The sequence below is a fragment of the Portunus trituberculatus genome, chromosome 45, assembly GCF_017591435.1.
Source record: "Portunus trituberculatus isolate SZX2019 chromosome 45, ASM1759143v1, whole genome shotgun sequence".
Lineage (NCBI taxonomy): Eukaryota > Metazoa > Arthropoda > Malacostraca > Decapoda > Portunidae > Portunus > Portunus trituberculatus.
The window spans coordinates 6,237,480-6,246,834 of record NC_059299.1 but is presented as its reverse complement, the minus strand read 5'-3'; the positions used below and the strand labels follow the sequence as shown (position 1 = coordinate 6,246,834).

Here is a 9,355-nt window from a genome sequence, read left to right as displayed (position 1 = left end):
CACTACTACTACTACTACTACTATTACTACTACAACTACTTTTATTATTGCCACCACGTATAAGTCACGTCCTCGCCTTCCTCTATTACACCAATAACTACCTAAGTCAGAGTAATGTCCCCCAGTGACCGTCTTAACAACTTCCTTCTGATAAAAAAACGAAAAAAGGTCCAACAAAACTCGTTACATTGACCTACAACACCCCGATCCCTCCCACCTCACCCGTAAGAACACCACCAAAAACACCCCCAGAAGTCCAGCAACAATAATACAACTTGAGGACGCTGTAGGATATCATTTCCCGGGGGTGGCAGCGACGGGAGAGGGAAAGGAGAAGGGGGGCGTCTGGCAGCGAAGGAAGATTCGGGCAGTGTGGGGTCAGTCTCGCTTCAGCCGCCGTAGAGTAAGGGTGGCAGAGCGGAGTTGAGGAAGCTAAGTCTGAGCGAAGTCGTGCGTGCGTTTCTCTTGTTCTCTCTCTTTTAAAAAATCATTAACTTTGAATTCCTGCAAACTGTTAACATTCCCGACGGTGTAAAAGGATACAATGGTCTAAAGGCTTTGTATTATTACATGTAATTCTTGAAAATCTTAGAGCAGGAGTGAGATAATTAAGGTTTTAACGAGACGCAACTTTTAGCAAATATTCGGAAAGACCAGTGAAGGAAAGAAAATAAAATAGAATTATCCTTAAAATCATGAATATTTCGAGTGCCTCCTTCGTGACCTGACCTTTTGACCTCAAGGGCAGAAATATAGAAATAAAAAAAAAGATGGACTGTTTGAAATATTAGGGAAAAAAAAAGAGACTAACTTCGTGACTTTAATTAAGCCAAAAGTGACCTCGTGGTGGAGTCATCTGGCGGTGACCTGACCCTCACTCTCCCGCCCCTGACTTGCCGCGGGCGTGATGAGGGCGGCGCGTGAGTGACCATCCCTCCCGCCAACCCTCCCGCCCACACCTCCGAGAAGGTCTCCCCGCCCCTTCACTCTCAGAGGTACACCTGCGTGACTCCTTCATTATATGCCATTGTTGGTCACACTTTTATTATTATCATCATTATTAGTAGTAGTACTATTATTATTATTATTATTATTATTATTATTATTATTATTATTATTATGGTCCTACCTGGCCGGAGTGCGTCACCTGAGTTTGTTTTGTCATTCGTTTTCTAATTAAGTCAAACAGGTAAGAAAAGTGGTGGTGCTCAGGTGACAAATTAAGTTTCTCTCTCTCTCTCTCTCTCTCTCTCTCTCTCTCTCTCTCTCTCTCTCTCTCTCTCTCTCTCTCTCTCTCTCTCTCTCTCTCTCTCTCTCTCTCTCTCTCTCTCTCTCTCTCTCTTCCTACTTCATTTTTTTTCAGGGGACCAACCACACGCACATTTTTCCCTCTTTGTTATCTTTTCCTCTCACATTTACGGCTTGTTATCTTTATGTATCTATCACTTTTTTTATTCTCTTCGATTTTTTTTTCCTTTCTGGGCGAGTGTCATCACATACCGCACTGTTTATCACCAGGACATGCTCTGCTCTCTTTTGTCATGCTGTTATCTTGACGTGAATGTTTGCTCTCCATCACTCGGAGTACTTGGCAGAATGGACGACAGCATGACACTAACCCCTCTTCGAGTCCCGTGTGTCACCTTTTTTTAGGAAGTGTGGCAAAGCGTCCCCATATATCCTACACCACGTCCTTTGTATGTGTCTGCAGGATAGGACACTTACACACGCACACACGCACAGACACCCACAGTTCTGCAGCTCCCAATGGCTTGTTTTAGTGGTCTCATGGCATTACGGGACGTGAATATCAATAGGTCCTAGTTATTTCATGGTTGGTTCTCGCTTTCACTGGATTGGCTGGAAGGATAAGTACGTACGTGTCTCCTCAGCGTCCTTACCTCGCCCCTATCTCACCTGTGCCTCTGCTTTGATTAATACAAGAAAGCAGTGTAAATATAAAGGAGTTTCTACGATTCTACAAGGCAATTTGTTCAACATTTCCGTTATACGTTTCTTCTTTACCATTCCTTCTCTTTTTTTGTGATCGTTACTTGTTCCTTTTAGTTTGGTGTTTCGCTTTTATTTATGCAGGAGGGAAGCCAGCCAAGAGCAACAAAATATTAAAAAAAGGCCCACTTGAAGTAAGAAATAAGCCAAAATCAAGGAAAAAATGTCGTCACTAGACTTGGATGCGCATTTCCCTTTAAATTTGTATACAGCTTTGGTAATATTTCTCTTGTGTTTTAAGTTCTGTTCTCTTCTACGTGGCGTTACTGTTACTTGTTATACCCTCCCTACTTATTCCTGTTACGTTATCAGGGTTCGCTACGAGTTTCCTGCAGCTCTACAAAGGCGCCTGGTCAGAGCAGTGTATGATTGACATGACGAGGCAATTACAGCATCTATAATCAGAGTGCGGTAACTTTTCCTCCCTTCGTGACCTTCATTAACACTGGTGCCTTTACGCCTGTAGCTTCCGGTGTTACGTTACTTGGATTCGTTATACATTCTTTCCTTCTGACGGCCGGTATGAGTGTTACGTACTACCTTGTTATTTTATGTATGGCTGTCGTTTATCATAATTAGCTCGCTCTTCCTCATAACGTGACCAGTTTCATATACGTTTTTTGTATAAGGTTCTGTATTAATGTATTGGCTTTTTTTTTATGTATGACTCGTATTTATGCAAGTACGTGGGTATATATCTACTTACTTTCTCACGTATTGTCACTTATTGATTGGCGTTTCTGCTTTCCTTCGTGTGACGTATTGTATCAAGATCGCATATACAATTCATCGTATTCTTTCTTACATTCAATAGACTTTAGTGGATATTTTAGAGATTTTCAAGTGTTTTCTATGATTTTAGCGATAATCTGGAGGTGATTCTGCGCCTAGGGAATAATATTAATGAAACTCGGCTAATCATCCCTCTGGTTTTTTTAAGAGTCGTGATGAGAATAGCGTTTGGGAATACAAGCCATACAAGTAACGTAGATATACTGGTAGTTATATTACGAATGGGTATATTTATTTACTTAACTATAGATTCATTCACTTATATATATTTATTGGGATTATTCTTATTTTCCTCCGCATAGTTTCCAATATTTGTTACCCATAATCTTTTTGTTCACGTACCAACATTCTTACTTAACTTAAAATGAAAATGAATACCGTCAGTTTCCTTTGCAATGTAAGCTGAAGATATTACGTTCGTCCTTTCATTCATGCGACGCTCAGTGTTAGGGTGGGAGAGAGTCTTTGTTATTCACTGCACTGATGTTTTAATTTGACAAAGTGAACATGGATTTACGCACATTTCCAAGTAACACTACCTGACGTGGCTTGATTATTGTCCTTTCTCGTTCCCCCGCCCTTGTGACAAACAATATTAGCGTTACATATAGTCTTTTGTCATCTGATGTTATGATACTTTATTTTGATCATGAATTTGCGCACCTTTCCACGTAATTTACCTTGACGTGGGTTGATCATTGTTGTTTCTGTTGTTTCTCATCCCCCTCCCCTTCAGCCTCGTGACGTGCAGCGTTAGTGTTATGTATATTCTTTGTTATTTTATGTATTGCCATCATTTGTTACCTGGCCAGCTGGGTGTGTGTGTCCTTAATTTCCCTTGTGACGCCCAACTATTACTCTTACCTGCGAAAATCAAGCACGTTGGGAATTCCTCCTTCATTATAAGTATGGTGATTATTCTGCGCCTTCCTCCTCGTTAGTGAGTTGTTGGCTCTGGTTTTTTTTTTTTAACTGGTGGCGTGCTATTATTGCTACCTGTTAAGTTTGCTAATAGATTATTTCATGTTTACTGTAATTTTTTTTTCGCTGCAATGGCGTCACTGAGAGGTTTAAATCTTCGTCTTTTTTTGCAGTGCGTTTGCAAATAAGTAATAGAAATGTGGTTCCGTTGTAATTCTGGATTGAAAATGTTTGGATGTCCTAGTTTTGCAGTCTGTTCTATTATTGTCACTTGTTAAGCTTTCCAATAAATAATTACACATTAACTACTGCAATATTTCGCTGTTATTTCTCACTTGATTAGAAGACGTTAAATTTGTTTCCTCTTCCATTGTTCCATTATTGTCACCGATTAATTTTGCTAGTAAATCCCTTCATGTTAACAATAGAAATTTAGTCTTGCATTGATTTTTGTTTACTTAATTGGAAGGGTCTGAATTTCTAACTTTTCCCGCGTGGTGTTCTATTACTGAAACCTATTAAGTCTGCGTGGAATTGCTGGCTGCTTCATGTTACCTATGGGCCATGTTGTTTTGCTATCACTTTTACCAGATTGGAAGTCTAAATGTATTAACTTTGCCTTCCTATTATATTGTTACTGCCACCCATCAAGTTTCCCAAGATATTGCCACTATATGTTACCTTTTCCAGATATTTTGGTTTGTAAGTAACTTTTAACCCGATTTAACCCTGATTTCTTAATATTTTTCTATGCACCTGAAAATAATCACTGGTACATATGAAATTTATGAAAAAATACTAATTCAAGTTAACAATAGGAAATATTTGGCATGGTTTTAACTTTTTTCTTAGTTAAATTGGTGTAGAATTCCTAACTTGAATTAATAGAACCATTGCTATCTATCAAACCTGAAAAAGCAGAAGAGAAAAAAGAAATCAGATTAACTGTACACAATCTGTCTTTCCCTTACCGTGTACTGCGCATTATATATTTCCATGCATAAATATTGACACATTTTCCTCCCTTCTCTATGAATCCGTTCAAGGTAGTTCACTCCCCACTCACTGTCTTTGTCCATATGGTTCAATACACAACAGGTTCAGCGTGCCACCCTTCCTTACTCCCTCTGTCCACTCTCACCATATTTCACACCTTCCAACTCATTACTTCCTGTGCTGACTTCAGTTCTCTCATACAATCTACACATAATACACAACACATGGCATTCTCAGGCTCCACCATCTGATTCAGTGTTTATATCTACACTGCCATTATTCATGTACTTTTTGCCTCTCCTTCCTTTGCAACAACACCTTAATTTCCTATAGTTCCAGCGCAATATGCATCTATACGCACCGATCTTGCCATCACTTATTCAGTCTGTCACATATTTCACGCGATTTAAAATGTAGCGGACATAATTCATCCAGTTTTCTGTGCCCTGCAAACACCGTCTTTTCTCCCTCCCTTGTTCATGCATATTACCTGCCCAACCTCTCCTTTCACCGAGTATTCAGTGTCTTTCATGTTTTCTATTTAACTTCATGCTTTATTTTATGGTTTCTTTCAAGTTTTCTCTTCTTTAATCTAAATATTAAGTGTTTTTATATGTTCTATTTCTTATGTTTGATTGTGCGCTTTATTTTCACAAAAGGAATGACATTTTTCTGCATTCAACATACTTTTTCACTAATAACTCATGCTCTCTATGATTTCTGTGGTTTTCTTTCCATTCTACGCCTTATTATCGCTTTATATTGAAGTTTTTGAAGTCTTCTCTGTCCTCACTCTTGCTCAACGCCTTATTTCCATCATTATTCATGATTTTTACATCTTCTGTGTGTACTTTCTTGCCTCGTGCCTCGTTCTCAGTCTGCTGCGTCTTCCGTCCTACTGTACGCATAAATTTTTCAAAGTATTCTCGTTTTCTACGTCTAATATCTTCCGTCGCGCTGTGCGCTTCCCTCAGCACGCGTAAGTGTAAATGTGCTTCGACTGTGGCTGGTGATGAAGGAGCAACAAGCACGCGATGCGGTGCTCGGGCGCTGCGGTGCCAAGTCAGCCGTCGATTATAGGAAAACGCTGGTGAAACGTGACTAGACTGATTCTTGATCCTCTTACCGACCCTTGCTAACCCTTGCCCCACCACTTCCACTTATACAACCCTTGCTTTATCTGAGAAACTTCAACTGAACTCTCACCAACTTCTACCTATCCCTTACATAACACCAACCCTGCCTGACAAAACTTCCATCTAACCTTCACCAACCCATTCATTAGTCCTTGCACAACACCTTGCCGATCCTGTACCTTATCTTTTATCCTGGAACCCCTGCAGAATCCTGACCCTGCCTAATTATTATTAACCCACTGCCAATCCATCCTGTACCTTTGGAGTCCTTACACAACCCACACCCTGCTGGGAAAACCTTGTATAAATCTCTACCATGCTTAAATAACCCCTGTCACCCCTTCAATCATTATCAACCGTCCATCAATCCCTTGCGTGCATGAAGGGTCCCTGTCACACCCTAACCCTGCATGATGGAGCTACACAACCATACCTTACTAAATGAGACCCCTACCTTGTCATTTATCTTATTCGATGGACCGCCAGCCATCCATTACCCTGTCTAATGGTGCCAAAAGTAGCCATTATAACACTAGATTAATGCCTGCACGCCCCTACTCTGAATGACCGCGCCACAAAGCACACTGTCGCACGAAATCACGAAAAAAAGAAAACGCCAACGCAGGATAGTCAATAATCAGTTCTCTGGGACGCGAACCGCATGTCATGTCCTGATATTCCATAAACTTCGCCCCTTAACTCGCTGAATTAACTCTCATACTTACCGAATACCACGTAAACTTCCTATAACCTGCCAAACTTCTCCTTACCCACACCCAAAGGCACTATAAACCTGATCATTAGCTATAAAAAGGAGAAAATTTCAGAGTTTAATGGTGGCGTAAAAGTAAAGTTTCTGAGCTTTGGTTAAAAACATGCCGTGCCATTTTATTCAGTCTACCTGTTCCTTATCTTACCTGAGGGCTGGGAAGTTAATCCTTATCTACCTGTACTCTTCTAAATTAACCCACTGCCTCGACAGACACCATTTCACTTTTTTTTTTATTCCGTTTTCTTCCACTTTCACTGTTCATATCCTCTAGACACCCTTCACGTCACTCCATCACCTCACCTTCCCACCTTCACATCACACCTTCCATCCTACACATCACCTTTCACAGCACTCATCACCCTTCAACTTTCACCTCTTCTAGCCTTCACCTCACCATTTCCATTCTTCACATCACAATGGCAACTCCCACATCACCTCCCACCCTGCACATCACCCTTCCAGCCTGCCACTCAGCCCCAATCAAGCCTAGTCATCCCACGAGACCACGCTTCTGGTTCACAAATTTTTGGCTGTCATGTGCCTCTCTACCGCGTTGAATCAGACTCGCATCCCGCGTTCACTGCCGTGTCTCTTTTTATCCTCTTTTTTACAACACTCACGTTTAGATACACGCGTGCACAGGAACAGTATAAGGGAGAACGAACACAGTGGGGTCTCGTGTGTAGCCAGGATCACAAATAGGAGTAAGGGACGAGCGCTGGCGTACCACTGCGCTGTTTGGGAGTTTAAGGATTGGATGAGGAGGAATAAACACGATTACTTGGATCTTTTTGAGCTCAAGAGATACATGGAGTGGGAATATGCTGGAATTCGGATATTCGGGGCTTTAAGAAGTCTGTGGAGGAAAATAAATATATGAATAGATGCTTTCTGAGCATAAAGAAATTCATAAAAAGAATTAATACAATTTATGGAATGTTTATGAGCTTAGAAAATGTGTTGAAGAATAAAATAAAGGTAATCAGATGTTCTTTGGCAAAATAAATAAATAAAATGAGAACAAATACAAATAACAGAATATCTGTGGACTTACAGATCAATGAAGTAGACTGCGTGCAGGTAACAGGAACATTCTGAGCTTCAAATAATCTATGTAGAGAGATATGCAATGCAAATTTCTTTTCCATCTCATTAATTTTTATGTATTTTCGCTTTCATACATAATCATAAGAACATAAAAAAATACGAGAAGCTGTAAGAAGCCATTAGGCCTCCACGTGGCAGTCCTTGTGTAACCTGACTATCATCCCCATTAATAAATCTAACTAATCTTCTTTTAAAACTCCTAGTGACTCAGCACTAACAACCTTATTACTGAGTCAATTCCATTCATCTACCACTTTCTGAGAACCAACTCTATCCTTTCTCTCATAAACACAAATCATACCAACTTGTACCAATCATTTCTTGTTTCATCCTGTTTACTCATCCTAAGTATTTTGATTACATCACCACTGTTGTATCCCCTACATCACTTTAACTTCTATCAGGTTCTCTCTCAACCTACACCTCTCTAGGGAATGTAAATTTCTAAAAGCTTCTATCTCATTTAGTAAGGAATACCCGTCACCGTCTGTATTCTGTATCCTTTTTAGTCATTCTCCTTTGTACTGGCTTTAATAAACCTACATTCTTCCTGTCAAGATTGTAGAGCATTGTAACCTTGGAGAGTATCTGAAGTTGTATTGCTCCTTGTTCTTCTTTGACATCTTGTAGGAAAAAAATGGATAAAAACGAAACCCACTCCATCGTTGGTACACTCTAGAGGGATTTACTTATTCATGCTTCTGGGGAACACTGACGAACGAGTGCACACGGCCTGTTAGCTCCGGTCAACACCTATTAGCTCTGACACGGGTACAAACTACAAACCATCTACCTTTGCCCTTCACACACACACACACACACACACACACACACACACACACACACACACACACACACACACACACACACACACACACACACACACACACACATATCTATATATTCTATTGTCCATCACTCCTAAAAAATAAATTATCAGTTGAATCTACCACTAAAATTAGATTACAATAGAACAGGGTTACGTTTTGCAATATAAATTATACAAATTAAATAGATACGCTTCATATCCAACGATTTTATTTGTACCATACACACATATTTCAACCTTATTTTAACATTACCTCTGAAAATAAAACGCATAAATGGAGAGAGAGAGAGAGAGAGAGAGAGAGAGAGAGAGAGAGAGAGAGAGAGAGAGAGAGAGAGAGAGAGAGAGAGAGAGAGAGAGAGAGAGAGAGAGAGAGAGAGAGAGAGAGAGAGTACAAAAAAAAAAACTTTCCATTAAATAAAAGTAAATATACATAATTCTTACATATTTCTATACAACACACCTTGAATCAAAAGAAATAAAACCTCAAAAATTTATCACCACCTTCAATTGCTCCATTCAATTTACATGATTGGTAAACGAGTGTAAAAAAAAAAACTTTCCATTGAATAAAAGTAAATAATCAAAATTCTTACACATTTTCATACAACACACCTTGAATAAAAAGAAAATGAAGACTAGGAAAATTTGTCTATACCTTCAAGTGACTCTTTCAACACTGCTATATATTCCAGGCAATAATTCACAACATGATCGGTAAAGATGCAAAAGTCAGTGTAAGAAACAATAGACGCATCGATTAGGAAGGGTATCATTCAGGCAGATCGTCCC

At 39.7% G+C, this 9,355-nt stretch overlaps 1 protein-coding gene across 5 annotated transcripts in view; it reads left to right on the top strand.

Annotated features, from left to right (window-relative positions):
- Positions 1-373: 373 nt before the first annotated feature.
- LOC123519527 overlaps positions 374-9,355 on the top strand; it is a 140,614-nt gene continuing 131,632 nt past the window's right edge. For all 5 annotated transcript variants that reach the window (XR_006679032.1, XM_045280891.1, XM_045280889.1 and 2 more), the window contains exon 1: positions 374-995. The gene's annotated coding sequence lies outside the window, so the exon portion shown is untranslated. The remainder of the gene's footprint in view (positions 996-9,355) is intronic.